Source organism: Peromyscus eremicus, chromosome 12, assembly GCF_949786415.1.
Source record: "Peromyscus eremicus chromosome 12, PerEre_H2_v1, whole genome shotgun sequence".
Lineage (NCBI taxonomy): Eukaryota > Metazoa > Chordata > Mammalia > Rodentia > Cricetidae > Peromyscus > Peromyscus eremicus.
The window spans coordinates 1,001,741-1,019,313 of record NC_081428.1 but is presented as its reverse complement, the minus strand read 5'-3'; positions in this window follow the sequence as shown (position 1 = coordinate 1,019,313).

The following is a 17,573-nucleotide window of genomic DNA, read 5'->3' as shown; positions in this document are numbered from 1 at the left end:
ATCAATTTAACAAAAGGAAGTGAATGCTTATGGTTTGTGACAAGCACCGAAACACAACCAGAGGTAGAGGAGGCTGATATCTGCTCTGTCCAAATTCCCAGAATTTTATTACCTAGAATCTTAGAAGCCACCCACAAAAGGAACCTCCACACTGAAATCCTACAGAGAAAAACAAGGTGCATGGGAAACTAGATATGGGGGTATAAAAAGGAGGGAAAATCACAAGCAATCAAAAAAGACACAAGTGACACCAAATCAACCCTCTCGTGGCACTGACACTGGGCAGGTTATAAAGAGCAGCGTTCTGGTTTCCTTTTCTGTTGCTGTGACAAACTCCATTAACAAAGAGTGTCTTAAGAGAAGAAAGGGTTCTTTTGGCAGACACTTCCAGGTCACAGTCCATCTCTTAGGGAAGTTGAGGCAGGAACTTGAGGCAGAAATCACAGAGGAACACTGCCTTCTAGCTCTCTCTATGGCTCATGCTCAGACTGCTTTCTTATACAGCACAGGCCCATCTGCCTAGGGATGGTGCTGCTCACAATGGCTTGGATCTCCAACAATCATCAATCATGACACTCTCTCACAGACATGGCCCCTCTGATGGAGGCAATTCTTCAGTGGAGGTTCCCCGGGTGACTTTGGGTTGCATCAAGTTGACAATAAGCCTGGATAGCACAAGGGGGCACTGGATTCTCATAGTTCTGCAGGCTGATGTCCAAAGTCAAGGTTCTGGCAGGTTCCACATCTGGGATGGGCATGGCTACGTCCCCCACTGTATGCTGTTTGTTCCCTGGAAAGGGACAGATACTGTGGGCAGGTCCACGCAGCAGAAGGAATGGAAGCAGACTGACTCTCCCCTCCAGCCCTTTTATAAGACACTAGTCCCTTGTGGGGCTGCTGCCCTCATGACCCAACCACCTCCTGAAAGCCCCACTTTAATTACTGTGGATACGAGAATTAAGCACCAACATGAACTTTGGAGGTAGACAAATCTTCAAATCACGTCAAACCATCTTTAAGGAACACTTTATAGGGGAGCTGAACAGATGGCTCAGCAGTAAGAGCACGGGTGCTCTTGTAGAAGACATGGGTTCAGTTTCCAGTACCTACATGACAGCTAACAACTGTCTGTATAGCCAGTTCGAGGCGATCTGACTCCTTCTGGCCTCTGCCAGGTATGCATGTGGTACACAGACATATGTGCAGGCAAACACTCAAACACATAAAAAATAAAATGGAAAAGTATAACACTTTATAGGCATGGCTAATATGATCAAGAGTTGGGAAAATACATGCTGACAAGATGGTTCTTTGGGTAAAGGCACTTGCTGCCAAGTCTGACAACCTGAGTTTGATCCCTGGGTCCTATGTTGTGGAAGGAGAGACCTACGTCTCAGAAGTTGTTCTCTAAACCCCTCATGCACATATGCACCCAATCACACATGCACAGAGAGATGACTGAAGATTGATGAATGGATAGATACAGATGATAGAAGATGATAGATAAATAGATGGTAGATGATAGATAGATGATAGATGATAGATAAATAGAATGTAAGTTAAAATCAGAATAAATATTTTGAAAAGAGTTGGACACTATGCTGCAGACAGAAACCCATCCTACACTGCCTGCTCAGTGTGTTACATAAATATCCAAGATCCTAGAATAACTGCTTTGCAAGGAACAGCAATGATAGGGGAGGAGGAATGGGGAGGTGGTATAAAGTCCAGGAGGAAAGAAGAGCCTGGCATACCACAGTGGAGACAGTGTATAGGGGTCCTGGGGCATGACTCCAACTCTGCCCCAGAATGAGAACCACCAACAAGCTTCACCACAGATGTTACATGTGGCTGTCATCCAGGACACAGGTGCTTCCTTAAGTCTGTGTCAGGGGTGAGATCGAGGCACCTGTGTCCCATGGGCTTCCCTGAGCACAGGGAAAGCCAGTTGTGTCTGCTAAAGACAGCCTTGGGTGATTCGGCTGCAGACCAGCAGCATTCCAGATCTCCAGTTCACATACCCATCAATCACCCAGTACCCTCTGGGACTCACATGAAGGATGTGGGTGAGACAAGCTACCCTAGGATGCAGCTGTCACTACAGAAGCATCTGTCTGCCCCAGGCAAATTTGGTGAATGTTTAGGCTCCTCAGCCTCTGATCTGCATCCTATAAACTAAAATTCCCAGAAAGAAACCCTGCCTAGGCTGAGCATGTCACAAAGGCTACATGATTAGAACTTCATCATTTGGGGAGAGGGTTGGAGCAGTGCAGGCCCAGAACCAAGTTATCTTGAGCTGTCTTTAGCTGAGTGTCTCCTTTAGCCCCTCATTGCCCATCTCTGTATGTGACTTGTAACTGTCAGGTAAATCCTTTAGCATATACAAATAGATCCTATCACTCACCAAACTGGAAAGCTCTGCGTCACCAGCTAGCTTCTGAGGCTGTAGCAGAGGTGTCTCTGCTTTGCTGTGATATGGCACCTGATGTCCCCACTGATGTATTTTAAAATGTTTTGATTTATGACTTTCTTTGTTCTGTTACTATAAAAACTCCACAAAACTATTACCATGTTGGACGTGTCAGAGTGACCTGAATCTGCATTCCCAGGCTGTGGCCACTCATATTTGGTTCCAGAATACACTCTCTCTTCTCCTCTTTAGATGGAAGCTGATTGTTTTAAAATGTGATCATCATGTCAAGAAGCAGATTTATGATTAAAGCATGAAAACCTATTATCAGTACAGTGAATATTAACCACGTGAACCACAGAGGTAATAAGCGACCTACTTCTACACTGTAAAATGCAGAACCTAGAAGGCAGCAGATGGCTTGTCGGGGAGCTCCCAAGATGCTCTGGGAAGGGGCACCCTCCACAGAGATGGATCTCACCAACAGCCAAGATAGTTCCTGGGGGCAGGGGCTAAATGAGAACATGCTGTGGAAAATCAAGAGCCTTCCCTTTCTCCAGTTGCCTTCTGATTCCAAGTCTGGCAGATGTTCAAGACATAAACCTGGACTTGAGGGTATGGCCTCCATTTTTGAGACTGAGCCTTTGACAGAAGGGCCAGACTTGGCTGAGACTGAACTGAGTGGAAAGAAGAGGATGAAGGTAAACAAAACTACAAGTTGTGTTCTTCACAGCAGAGGACCGCAGCATCCTCAATGCTAAGCAGTGAGTTATAGCCCAGGCATCTGTGGACCTTGTTCTATGGCAGAAATCAACTGTTCTCCAGAGTATGTGAAATCTGCCTCAGCTGCTACTTTGACTGACAGGGTCTCATTAGTCCAAAAAAGAGAAACCACTGTCTCCATTAGCTGGGAGAACAGTAAAAGAGGCAGCCAATGACAAAAGAGATTCAATTGTGCTCTGTGGATTTGCATAATTAATTCCAGAGGATGACTTAATTCTGGCTCTAGGGTGAAGGGATACTACCTCTAAAGAGCTGAGGATGCACCTCATTGTTCACCAAGATGCACCCATTTGTGATTTTCCTGACTTGAATGTTAAGTCAGCACAAAGCTGGGCTGTATGCATTCTGTTCAAGGTCTGTCCTGTTTCCTGAATGGTCTTTGCAGCAGGCACAACTTATGTCCTCTGACATGTAAACAGTATAATTTTGAGTTCTTTGTGTGTTTTAAAATGAATTTTAGCTTATTATCAAATTTCCCTTCCAAAGTCTGGTCTTGATTCAAGGCTCTCCATAAATTTACCTCAGAAAACATCACAAATTTGCATTGAGTGATGATGGGTGTTGTTGGGAGTTTTTCACTCTTTTTGAGGGGGCCTGTCACCCAACTCCCAATTAAATCACACACGAAGGCTTATTGTTATTTATGAATGCCTGGCCTTAGCTTGGCTTAGTTTCTTGCCAACTTTTCTTAACTTTATCCCATCTACCTTTTCCCACTGGGTTTTTCCTTTTCTCTTTCTTCTGTACATCTTACTCTTACCCTGTGGCTTGCTGTGTAGCTGGGTGGCTGGCCCCTGGAGTCCTCCTCCTTCCTCTCTCATTCCTAGATCTCCCTTTCCAGTTTTCTCCTTCTATTTATACTCTCTGCCTGCCAGCCCCACTTATCCTCTCTCCTGCCTTGCTATTGGCCGTTCAGTTCTTTATTAGACCATCAGGTATTTTAGACAGGCACAGTAACACAGATTCACAGAGTTAAACAAATGCAACATAAACAAAAGTAACACACCTTAAAATAATATTCCACAACAGATGGGTTCCTGGTGCTGTGATCAGTGAGCACTGAGGGCATCTGTTTCCAAGTTCACTTCACTAATCAAAACAAACATGGTGGTAAAATTTTATCCTATAATCCACAGGCCAAGAGAACAGATACTCAAAGCCAGGATGTAGGAAGGGACCGTCTACCACTGACCCCCATAGGGGAGAATCCTGCCAGCTTTTAGTGGCTGCCAGCAATCCTTGACCTGTGGTATCAGACCTGAAATGCTGCCTCATCTTCCCATGGTTTCTTCATGTTTTCCTGTGTTCTCCTTTTCTGTGTCCTACTAAGGACACTATCAAAGATCTCTTGTCTGTGTGTGGGGGGGGAGTGTTTGTGTATGTATGCAGATATGTGTGCACATGTATGTTGACAGGTGTCTTTCTTCTCTATTACCTTACTCTTTTGAGACTGGGTCTCTCACTAAACCCACAGCTTGTCAATTGGCTACACTGACTGGCCAGCACAGCCCAGGTGTCCTCCTGTCTCTGCCTCCCAGCACAAAAATTAGAGGTGCACACTGGCCACACCCAGATTTTCCATGTGAATGGTAGAGACAGAGCTCATCTTTATCTTAATTACACCCGCAAAGGCCCTGACTTAAAATATTGAGGCTCTGAGAATGCAGACATTTTAGGGAGCCACTTTCAGCTCCTTACACCAGATAAGAAAAATATTAATGAAATAGAATAAATAAATAACAAATTTCATCGATATTCAGTTCCTGATTAAAATGACATTTCAAGTTTGTGGAGAAAGAGGAATTATTAATGAATATTAATATAAAGACTGGCTGATTATGAAAACTAAAAGTGGGTTTCCGCCTTTCTAGTATCCTAGAGACAAATGGAATGTCAGTAAATTGTTTAAATAGGAAAATTCTGACCTTGAAGAGGGAGAAATGGCAGTGCTACTGTGTGACCACCAGGAGGCGCTCTCAAACACAGCAGTGGCCACCAATGTCTTTCCCTGGCTCCAGTCTGCACTGTGCCAGGCCAGAACAAAAGCCTGTGTGTAGCAAGACTCCTAGGTGGAAGCCTGGAGGAAAGCCTTCATAGGATTGATCTTGGCAATGAGTTCATAGCTTTGACACCAAAAGCCTCAGCCGCAAAAGAGAAACAGGAGGAGGATGGCAGGCCCCCAAGAAGTTTCTGCACAGAAGGGCGACCAACCCAGAGGCAACCACAGAAGGGACGAGAGTATGCAAGCCACGTGGTGGATGGACTGACACAAGACATGAGGGACTCCTGCAGGTCACCAGCAAGATAAGAACCTGACTTCACAAAGGAGTTGAGGGCTTGAAGAGACACAGGTTAGCCAGCAGCTGTGTGAGAGGGTGCCCAACATCACTAGTCACCAAGGAAATGCAGACAAGCCCCCGGAGCAGTATCTGGTACGGCAGCTGTTCCATGACAAAAAGAAAAGAGGGAGCTATGGCCAGATGTGGAGAAAATGTTGCAAGTTGTCGGTGAGTTAGACTTCCTAACAGACCCAGCAATCTCATCTCTGGGCATTTATCTGAAAGAAATAAAATTGGGCCTGTGTGTGGGAGTCTCAGGAATACTCTGCTCACAATTAACAACAGAGCTCCCATCAGCAGATGAGTAGATGAGAACCGTGTTTGCTTACTGAAGCTGTGATGAAACATTCCAACCTAAAGCACCTTAGGGGAGGTGGGGGGTTGTTTGGCTGACACTTTCAGCTTACAGTCCATCAGTGAGGAAAATTAGGCAGGAGTTCAAGCAGGAACCTAAAGCAGAAACCGTGGAGGAACACTGCTTGGTGCCCCATTCACAGGTCCATGATCAGCTTTCTTATACATGTCAGGACCTGTATAAGGGAATGTTGCTGCTAATGGTGGGCGAGTCCCTCCTATATCAATAACAGTCAAGACAATCACCCACAGACATGCCCTTGGTCCAATATATCCGAGCAGTCCCTTAACAGAGATTCCCTTCTCAAGTGACTTTAGACCGTGTCAAGTTGACAGTTAGAGCTGATTAGAAAAGCATGGCTTAGAGAATCGTTCAGCTTTACAAAAGAAATTCTGCTGTATGACAGCAGGCATCAATCTCATGGGCAAGGTGATAATGAGAAATGAGAAAAGTGGGATAAATGTCGTGAGAGTCCCCTTGTGTGAGCCAGCTAAAACTTAGTGTCTTGTTGGGGTTTCTATTGCTGTGAGGAGATACTATGATGATGGCAACACTTAATTGGGGCTGGTTTACAATTTCAGAGGTTTAGTCCATTGTCATCATGGCGGGAAGCATGGCGGCATGCAGGCAGACATGGTACTGCAGAAGGAGCCAAGAGTTCTAATACCTGGATAGGCAGTCAGCAAAAAGAGAAAGAGACACTGGGCCTGGCTTGAGCATCTGAAACCTCAAAGCCCACCCCAATGACACACTTTCTCCAATAAGACCATACCTACTCCAACAAGGACACATCTCTTAATAGTGCCACTCTCTATGGACTTATGGTCATTCAAACCACCACATTCCACTCCTTGGCCACCATAGGCTTGCAGCCATATCATAATGCAAAGATGCATTCAATCCAACTTCAAAAGTACCCATAGTCTATCACAGTATCAGCACTCTTTAAAAGTCCAAAGTTCAAACTCTCTTCTGAGATTCACATAATCTCTTAACTATAAGCCCTTGTAAAAATCAAAATGAAAAAGCAGATCACATACTTTTAACATATAATGGCACAGGATATACATTACCACATTGCCATTCCAAATGGTAGGAAAGGGAGCATAGTGAAGAAATGCTGGACCAAAGCAAGACTGAAAACCAGCTGGCAAACTGCAAATTCTGAATCTCCATGTCTCATGTGGCCAAAGCTACCAAAATAAAAGAAAGGACATGACTACTCCTAGGTATGGTGGAGGATAAGGTTTATTGTAAATAAAAGGGAGACATAGCCAGAAGCAGGGACATATTGGAGAGTCCAGAGTGAACATGACCCTGAACTGGGCCATGTGAGGAGAAGGATGAAGGGAGGAGCCAGGAGAGTAAAGGGTAGATGAAAGGAAGGGCCAGTGTGGTGGTTTGAATAGGAATGACCCCCATAGACTCATGTGTTTGAATACTTTGTCCATAGAGAGTGGCACTATTAGGAAGTGTGGCCTTGTTGGAGTAGGTGTGATCTTGTTGGAAGAAGTGTGTCACTGTAGGGGTGGGCTTTGAGGCCTCAGAAGTTCAAGCCAGTTCATTTACTGCTGCCTAAGGATCCAGATGTAGAACTCTTAGCTTCATCTCCAGCACCATATTTGTCTGCATGCTGCCATGCTTTAAGCCATGATGACAGTGGACTAAACCTCTGAACTATATATAAGCTAGCCCCAACTGAATGTTTTCCTTTATAATAGTTGCCATGGTCATGGTGTATCTTTGCAGCAATAAAAACCCTAAGACAGAAGTTGATACCAGGGACTGTAGAATTGTGATAAGCCTGACCATGCTTTTGTTTGGAGGGATATGAACTTTGGACTAAAAAAGTGAGTAGACATTTTAAGTGGGGTTTTATGGGCCATACTAGTAGAAACATGGAAGACAGTGGTGCTGAGGGTGATTTGAACTGTGGGGGCCTGGCTCAAGAGGTTTCAGAGGAGAAGAATTATAGTGTGTGGCCTAGAGACTGTTCTTGTGATATTTGGGTGGAAAATGTGACTGCTTTCTTACCTTGTCCAAAAAAATCTGCCTGAGGCTAAGTTGAAGAGTCATGGATTAACAGCTTTGGCAGAGGGGATTTCCAACAGCTTAGTTTTAATTGTGTTACTTGGTTATTAGCGTTCATTCTTATGTACATCTATAATGAAAAGGATCAAACTGAGAAAGGAAAAATACAAAATGTACAATTTGAGGAGAAAAGGGGCACCAGGAAGTATAAACAGATGAAAGAAATGCATAAGGCTAAGAAGAATAGAGGGAGGGGTGACCTCAGAGAAAGATCTCAACCAATAAAGGGGTTGGTTACAGGATCCAAGAGAGGTGAGGTGCAGTCTAGCAAGGTTCTCTGGAGAACTGACTCAGTCTGTCTTCTAGCATCCAGAATCACCAGGAACCAAGAGCACTGGCACATCCGGATCTCGAGTCTTAAGGGATCCCATCTCGGCCCTGCCCCAGGGGTGCATCATAGGTAGGCGTGGCAGTTACCAGAAGCCTCACTAGGGGTAGTACTTCCAGGTCAAAGCTGGAACAGCTACCTACTAGAAGCTAAGCTTCCAGCTTGTAAAAAGGAATTAAAGAAAAGCTTAGGACTGGGCATGATGCTGCATGCTTTTAATACCAGCACTCAGAAGGCAGAAGCTGGCAGATATCTTGAGTTTGAGGCTAGCCTGATCTACAAAGTGAGTTCCAGAACAGCCAAATTTAGACACTGAAAGAAACCATTGAAAACAGAAAGCTGGTGAAAATGTAATTAAACAAGGGGGTGTGTTCTAGCCCCAGCAAGCATTTGGTAGCTTTGGCCACATGAGACATGGAGATTCAGAATTTGCAGTTTGCCAGCTGGTTTTCAGTCTTGCTTTGGTCCAGCATTTCTTCACTATGCTCCCTTTCCTACCATTTGGAATGGCAATGTGGTAATGTATATCCTGTGCCATTATATGTTAAAAGTATGTGATCTGCTTTTTCATTTTGATTTTTACAAGGGCTTATAGTTAAGAGATTATGTGAATCTCAGAAGAGAGTTTGAACTTTGGACTTTTAAAGAGTGCTGATACTGTGATAGACTATGGGTACTTTTGAAGTTGGATTGAATGCATCTTTGCATTATGATATGGCTGCAAGCCTATGGTGGCCAAGGAGTGGAATGTGGTGGTTTGAATGACCATAAGTCCATAGAGAGTGGCACTATTAAGAGATGTGTCCTTGTTGGAGTAGGTATGGTCTTATTCATTCACTAGCTTCTTCAACTGTGGAGCAGGGTGTGAAAACTTGGCAACACTAAAAGGCCTCTGTGTGCATAATGACTAACACACATGAAGCTCTGGGTGCTACTCCAAACCCATACAACAAAATCTAGGCCTGGTGACATATACCTGTTATCCTAGTACTCAGGAGGTAGAGGCTAGAAGATCAGAAGTTCAAATTTGAAGACTTTTCTGCTGTGATAAAACACCATGACTTGACAGCACACCTGAAAGCTCTAGGACAAAAAGAAGCAAACTCACCCAGGAGGAACAGATGTTAGGAAATAATCAAATTAAAGACTGAAATAAATAAAAATAGAAACAAAGAGAACGATACAAAGAATCAATGAAACAAAGAGTTGGTTCTTTGAGAAAATCAACAAGATAGAGAAACCCTTATCCAAACTAACCAAAAGACAGAGAGAGAATACTCAAATTAACAAAATCTGAAATGAAAAGGGGGACATAACAACAGACACTGAGGAAATCCAGAGAATCAAGTCACACTTCAAAAACCTGTACTCCACAGAATTGGAAAATCTAAAATAAATGGACAATTTTCTGGATAGTTACCACATACAAAAGTTAAATCAAGACTAGATAAACAATCTGGTTATATAGACCTATAACCCCTAAGGAAATAGAAGGAAATAGAAGCAGTAATTAAAAGTCTACCAAAAAAAAAAAAAAAGCCCAGGGCCAAATGGTTTAAGTGCAGAATTCTACCAGAATTTCAAGGAAGAGCTAATACCAATACTCCTCAAATTGTCCCACACAACAAAAACAAAAGGAACATTTCCAAACTCTTTTTATGAAGCTACAGTTACCCTGATACCCAAACCATACAAAGATGCAACAAAGAGAATTACAGACCACTCTCTCTCATGAACATTGATGCAAAAATACTCAGCAAAATACTGGCAAATCAAATCCAAGACCACATAAAAAAAATCACCCACTATGATCAAGAAGGCTTCATCCCAGAGATGCAGGGATGGTTCAATATATGAAAATCTGTCAATGTAATCCACCATATAAACTAAAAGAAAAGAAGCCACATGATCATCTGATTAGATGCTGAAAAAGCCTTTGACAAAAATCCAAAACCCCTTCTTGGAGAGATCAGGAATTCAAGGAAGATACCTAAATATAATAAAGACAATTTACAGCAAGACAACAGCCAACATCAAATTAAATGGAAAGAAACACAAAGTGATTCCACTAAAACCAGGAACAAGACAAGGCTGTCCATTCTCCTCATATCTGTTCAATATAGTACTCAAAGTTCTAGCTAGAGCAATAAGACAACAAAAGGAGATCAAGAGGATACAAATTGGAAAGGAAGAAGTCAAACTTTGCTATTTGCAGATGATATGATAGTATACATAAGTGACCCCAAAAATTCTACCAGGGAACTCCTACAGCTGATAAACACCTTCAGTAATGTGGCGAGATACAAGATTAACTCAAAAAAGAAAATCAGTAGCCCTGTTGTAGAATATTATTTCAAGGTGTGTTATTTTTGCTTATGCTCTGGAACATTTGTTTAATGATGCAAAGACGTGTTTGATTAAATAAAATTCACTGGCAGTCAGGAGGCTGAGTCAGCAACTAGCTGACAGGAAGTGGTAGGGAGGAGCCAGGTGAGAAAGGGTTTATAAGGAGGGGCAAGGAGAAGCATGAGGGTTTTTTTTGAGAGGAGGTGAGCTACCTGCTATTCGGCCTCTGAAGAGCAGAATTCCACCTTAACCTTTGAATCTTAAGTTCTTTAGAGGGACAGATATTTAGTTAAGTTCCCTTCATAGCTTTGCAAGAATTGGCACCAGAGGGAATAGATTTCTCTCTGGCCACAGCCCTTGCAGCCTAACTACTGCTGGTAGTGGTGGAGTTGTAGTTGCTGATTCAGGCAGCTGTGGCTTAAAAGGCAGCAACCATTTAAATAAAGGACAACATAGCCCTCCTATATATAAGTGATAAGTGAGCCAAGAAAGAAATCAGAGAAACATCACCCTTTACAATAGCCACAAATAAATAAAATATCTTGGGATAACTCTAACCAAACAAGTGAAAGACTTGTATGACAAGAACTTTAAGTCTTTGAAGAAAGAAATTGAAGAAGATGTCAGAAAATGGAAAGATCTCCCATGCTCATGAACAGGTAGAACCAACATTAAAAAAAAATGACAATCTTACCAAAAGCAATCTACAGATTCAGTGCAACCCACATCAAAATCCCAACACAATTCTTCACAGACCTCAAAAGAACAATACTCAACTTCATATGGAAAAAAAAAAAAAAAAAAAAAAACTCAGGATAGCTAAAACAATCCTGTACAATAAAGCAACTTCTGGAAGCATCACCATCCCTGACCTCAAGCTCTGCTATAGAGCTATAGTATTACAAAAACCTTGGTATTGGCATAAAAACAGACATGTGGACTAATGGAATCAAATTGAAGACCCTGATATTAATCCACACACCTATGAACACCTGATTTTTTACAAAGAAGCCCAAACTGTCCAATGGAACAAAGAAAGCATCTTCAACAAATGGTGCTGGCATAACTGAATGTCAACATGTAGAAGATTGCAACTAGATCCATATCTGTCCACATGCACAAAATTGAATTCCAAGTGGATCAAAGACCTCAACATAAATCCAGTTACACTGAACCTGATAGAAGAGAAAGTAGGAAGTAGCTTTGAACACACTGGCAGAGGAGACCAATCCCTAAATATAACATCAGTAGCACAGACACTGAGAGCAACAATTAATAAATGGGATCTCCTGAAATTGAGAAGCTTCTGTAAGCAAAGGACACAGTAAATAAGACAAAATGAAAGCTTACAGAATGGGAAAAGATCTTCACCAACCCCACATCTGACAGAAGGCTAGAGTGGAAATGAGAGGAGGGATGAGAAGGGGATGTAGTGGGAAGTTTCCTATGTCCCACCCAGTCCTGCAGCCTCTCTGTCCTAAGTAAACACACAAAGGCTTATATTAATTACAGACTGTATGGCCTATGGCTCAGACTTCTTGCTAGCTAGCTCTTCCATTTTAAATTAACTCATTTCTATCAATCTATATGTTGCCACATGGCTGTGGTGTTACTGGTCTGCTGCATCATGTTGCTCCTTGGGCTTGGGCGGCAAGCTTGTGTCTCTCCTGACTCCACCCTTTTTTATCTCCATCTTCAGTTTAAATGTACTGCCTAGCCTTATTCTGCCTCTCCATTGGCCAAACAGCTTTATTTATCAACCAGTGAGAGTAACACATATTCACAGCATACAGAAAGACCTCCCACAGCAGGGGGGAATCTGTGGTTGGTATCTAAAATGAATAAAAAAAGTCTTAAAAAATTGAAAAAAAAAAGAAGTATAGGAAAAAAGTTATAAGAACTAGTTGGGAACAAGCTTTTTTAATTAATAATATGTCTCTGTGTCGTTATTTGGGGGCTGGCTGTTCAAAAGAAAAGTCTGATGAGAAAGTCCTGCTACAGCCTATTTAACACATCAAAGCAGGTGCTGGCCCCAGTCTCTCTCAGCAGTGCCAATACCTGTTACAGAGTCCTGGCTCCTCTCAGCATTTCTCACCCTGCTCCTACCCTGAACCTCTCCAGCCTCCAAGCTTTACTTCTCTTCCCCCAGCTTCTCAAATTCCTATATAACCTCAGCCACTTTGACTATGAGGCCTCTGGGTCTCTCAGTCCTAGGCTCCTCTCTTTCTCCTTCTCTTCCTCTCCTGCTCTCCCTCACCCTCCTCTCATGGCTCCGTTCAGTCTGCTGGCCATGTTTGATCCAGGTCCTTCCAGATGCCTCTTTCTGTGCCTAACACTCATATCTACAATAAGCTTTCTCAACCCTATCTTGGAGCAGTCATGTCCTCATTTTTTTTCATTCATTCACCACCACCATTCTACATTCTGTCTGTTCCCACTGTGACCCTATGGTCCACTTATAAATGGTATCATGCACTGATCTTCACAGAGTATAATGTATCAAATTTATCCATGTTGGAGTGTGTATTAGGACAGATAGCCTTTCATACCCAAATAATAGTCTGTTGTATATACCACATTTTTGAGTCATTTATCCATTCGTATTTGGTTTATGTGCCATCAACACATAAGTGCTCTGTGAACAAAATAAATAAAATACCCCCACCCCTCTTCACACACAGGCAGGAAAGCAAGTGCTCTCTGCCTTCAACCAAGCTTAAGCTTCAGGGGACTAGAAGTCACCCACTCTTCCTCACAGCAGTAGTTGATGCCACCTGTTATCACAGAGAGATTCTGTTTTACAAGTATTCCTTGCTTAAGTGACCCCTTCCAGCATTCTGTCTTCTATAGGTTAATACTGAGCAGGGCATTGGCTCCAGCCTTCTCTGTGGCAGCTGTTTAAGAAGAGATCCGATGGGGGATTGGGGAGGGAAGAGAAGAGAGACTTTGCAATCATAGGCTTTTATTGGGAGTGGGTACTGGAGCAGACACCTCCAGGGATGGAGCCAAAGGACTCAAATTGACTTCAAGACTGGGGTTCCCGCACGAGATGGAAAACAGGTGGCAGAGGAGAAGGACTGACAGCGAGTTCCTGAGTTCCTTCCTGGCAAGTGCAGGGACAAAGAGAGGGACATCCTGGGTATTCAACTTTAATACATACACACACAAACACAAAGTGGGACACCGTAGGTGTTCAACTCTCATACACACACACACACACACACACACACACATACACACACAGTGGGACACCCTAAATATTCAACTCTAATACACACACACACACACACACACACACACACACACACACACATACACGGAGTGGGACACCATAGGTATTCAACTCTAATACACACACACACACACACACACACACACACACACACACACACACAGGGAGCCAAGCAAGACTAGCATTTGGAACACTAAGAATTCTCACCAAGAAAGCTCTAGGATCCTCCAGAGAGGAGCATACATAGTTTAAACAGGGTTTTCAACTGTACTTGTGCATAACAGAAGTACACAACACAAAATAAATGACTAAATCAGTTACACACTCCTACTTATACAGCCGGGAGGGTGAGGCATTGGACAATTTTGGAATTTCAGAGTAGTAGTTTCAAATTTTCCAAAAGTTCCATTCCTATGACATCGTCCCTTCATGTCTTCCGGGTTTAGTGTTGACCTCCTGAACCCCAAGTCTAGAATCCTGCCTTATTCCAGATGTCCTAGCATCTGTTCCTTTCCCTAATTCTCCCTCTGGGATTAGAGCTCACAAACTCTGGCCCAGTGTCTTCATCTTTGAGCCCTCAGCATTGAGAATGCTACCTGCACACAGTAGGTGCTCAATTAGATGCTGGAGGTAGCCTAGCAATTTTCCCATCTGACAATGAGCTTCCTTTTTAGAGGGTGCAATATGGAGCTCTCCCAGTAGAGGCCACTGGAGAGCCATGGAGGAGGACTCAGCCTCTGCAAAGATGGCTACTAGAGCAAGTATGTGCCTCCTGGTATCTGGTGATGAACTTTTCTGTCTCACCTGACTCCGATACCAAACCTTCCATACAGTTTCTTGTTTGGAAGGACACAGCCCTGTCCACACCATGTTATGACCTAAAGCTGGCTCAAGGTCCTGGACTGGCTCACTTGTCCACTGGCTGAACACATATTATCCCATGATGTCTGGCCTAAAGCCCTTCAGAGCACATGTTGTCCTGGGCACTTCCCTTTGCCTCTCCACCCCCACCCCATTACCTGGAGCATTACCACCCATCTTTGCTGGTAGCTCTCGGTTATACTCCAGTATTTAATCTAGTCCCTGGGCTCAGACAGCTGCAACTGTCCACTCAGTCTTTAGTGTCCTATCCAAAGACCTACTTGGGATCTTACTTTTCTCTGCCCAGAGAGGCCAGGAATTGGAATTGGGGGATAGGAGTCAGCAGTTGACCCAAAGAATAGTTTGTTGACCAACCATCCCATCAAGAGACCGCCAGGGGCCTGGGCTGTGGGAAACATCATTCAGCTGAATTATTCCATCTCTCCCTCCACATTTTGATATGGAATGTGACAACCAGTCTGTCTGTAATGATAGTAGCCAGCCCTGTGGGGGACCCACCCTCCAAAGCTTACTGTGAACATTTTACACCTGTTAATTAACTTGTCCCTCACAACAAACCTGTGGGGTTTGTTACCTGTATCAGCCCAGCTTTATATAAGCTAAAACAAAGACATGGACACAGAGATCCAGGTCAAGGTCACACAGGCTATAAGTAAGTGAACATGAACATGGGTGTCCTTTATCATTTATATAAAATTTAAATTTGGGGCACACACAGCAAGAAACACAAGTAACTTTTTTAATTACCTCCAAATTAAACAATATTCATTATCTACATCAACCTAATTGCCTACAGAAAAGGGAGGAAGGAGGTTATGAATACACCAAGAAAGAATGAATGCATGTATGAAGGGGAGCACAGGGTGTGCACACGTGTGCAGGGCTGCAGTGAAAGTAGAGAGGAGAGTGCTGAGCACCAAAGGGGGTCTCCACAATGTGGGGGTTCAAATGCGATTGGCCGGAGGGCTTTCTCTGTAACAGAACACAGGGAAGCATGGGTAAGAGGAGTCTGACCCAGGACAGAGATCGCAGAGCCCTTGGAAGAGTGTCCCTCTGCTGGCTGTGTGGACTTAGAAAACTAGACCCACTTGGCTTGAAAGCTTCTTGAGGTTGGAGATACTGTCCAATGTCTAGAACACAGCCTGCCACACGATAATTGCCCCAAGCTTATGGACTGAGGGGAAGGAGGTAGAGGGGTATGAAAGGATGGGAGGGAAGGGCGGGAGGCAATGAGCTCCTCCTGGGAGGTTGCAAGCTAGACATCTGGGAAGGTGGAAGGCACAGGTGAGAAGCAGTCTCTGGGGGCAAGAGGAGAGGACACTTCTGCCAAGGACAAGGGCACCCTACATGCAGACATCTTGAACACCTGTTTCATATCTTTCAAATGTCGGTTATAAATTGTTCAAAGAGTGCATGTATTACTAATGAATTTATCTTAAAATTCATCAAGAAAGCAAATACTTCTCTTTCCCATTTGATTTTTTTGCCCCCCCCCCAAAGTGGAGGAGGGGACCAAACATTTAATACTAAATTAAAATAGAGAAATGATTTTAAATGCTAACATGGAATTATCATCCATCAAGCTAAAATGATGATCTTAGAAATAGCCGTTTGCTTTACTTTCTAGCTAAACATATCTCCTCGAACCTGACCTGCATTTGGTTGCTAGAGCAAGTACCAAATTAATATGTGCTCCCATACGGTGCCCTTAATAAAACCTGAGGAGGCATTTAAAAGTTGAGGAGATGAGAATATTAAAATCACCATCCACTACCATCCGAGCATATGATAGGCTTCTAAGTTGGTGCACACCTAGTTCAGACTTTGACAGTGTGACTACAACAGGAAAAATTCATTTCTTACTCCATTTTATAGTTATTGCCAAAAAGATCAGCTTCCACCCTGCTGCAAAGTCCTCCCTAGCTTTTGTACGTGGTCATTCGAATCTTGTGTATAAAATTCTGTAATGCTGAGTATCTGGCTCCATAGCCATTTCTCAGGGATGAAAAGATACTCAGCTATTTTCTCCTTGGAACTCTGTAGCTGATATTTATTGTTTCATTTGGAAGCTCCTGCAGAACCCATGGATATGATTGCATAACTATGATCCACTGGCCATCCATGTCAGAGTCTTGAATTGCTTGTCCTGGTACAGATGGGGTTGTGTATACCCAGTGAGGCTGGGAGCAGACTGGTGTAGATGAAGCGTGCTCACTTCTAGCTCAAGGACTGAGTCTGAATTGAGACCTTGGGAACGAGTTCTGCTTTTCACAAAGAATGGTCAGTGCACAAAGAATAGTCAACAACACCCAACAGCCAACAGTGAGCCTTGGAGACAGGGGCAAGAATCTCCAGAAGACTGTGGTGGTGTATGTGCCCAGCAGCAGTAAGGCATCAGCATTTCTGAGTCCTGAGAGGTGAGTCTGGAATGACCTGCTTGGGTCTTTACACTCCTTACAAAAAAGAGACCAAAGGAGGAACTATAGAAGGGGTGGAGGCTGAAGGGTGGAGGCTGGAGAGTGGGAATAAAATATTTGTTATTCCTAATTACAGAGCTGGGTCTCATTTTCAAAGATAGAACATTGACAAGTAAAACAGGTGCTGTGGTTTGGTTGAGAATGACCCCTATAGGTTCATGTGTTCAAATGCTTTGTCTTTGGTTGGTGGAACTGTCAGTGAAGGATTAGGAAGTATGGCCTTAGAGAAAGTGTGTCACTGGGGATGGGCTTTGAAGTTACAAAAGCCCATGCCATTCTAGTTAGCTCTACTTCTGCCTTGCAAGTGTTGTCTCAACATTTAAGCTCTGA